The following is a 322-nucleotide window of genomic DNA, read 5'->3' on the forward strand; positions in this document are numbered from 1 at the left end:
CCTGTAATGTTCCAATAGAGCAAATCCCAGCATGCGCGTGTTCTGTATAAAAAATGTAATATTTACATACATTAGAGATAATAAGAAACATCATGAAGCATTTTGCAGGACAGAATAAAATGTGTTTTGTTGCATTAAAATAAAAATAAAAAACATCTGCAACTAAGTCCGTTTAAGCACTATAACCAGTTATATATAAATCTATCTATCTATCTATCTATCTATCTATCTATCTATCTATCTATCTATCTATCTATCTATCTATCTATCTATCTATCTATCTATCTATCTATCTATCTATCTATCTATCTATCTATCTATC

This window comes from Nematolebias whitei, chromosome 15, assembly GCF_014905685.2.
Source record: "Nematolebias whitei isolate Nwh7 chromosome 15, NemWhi1, whole genome shotgun sequence".
NCBI classification, from domain to species: domain Eukaryota; kingdom Metazoa; phylum Chordata; class Actinopteri; order Cyprinodontiformes; family Rivulidae; genus Nematolebias; species Nematolebias whitei.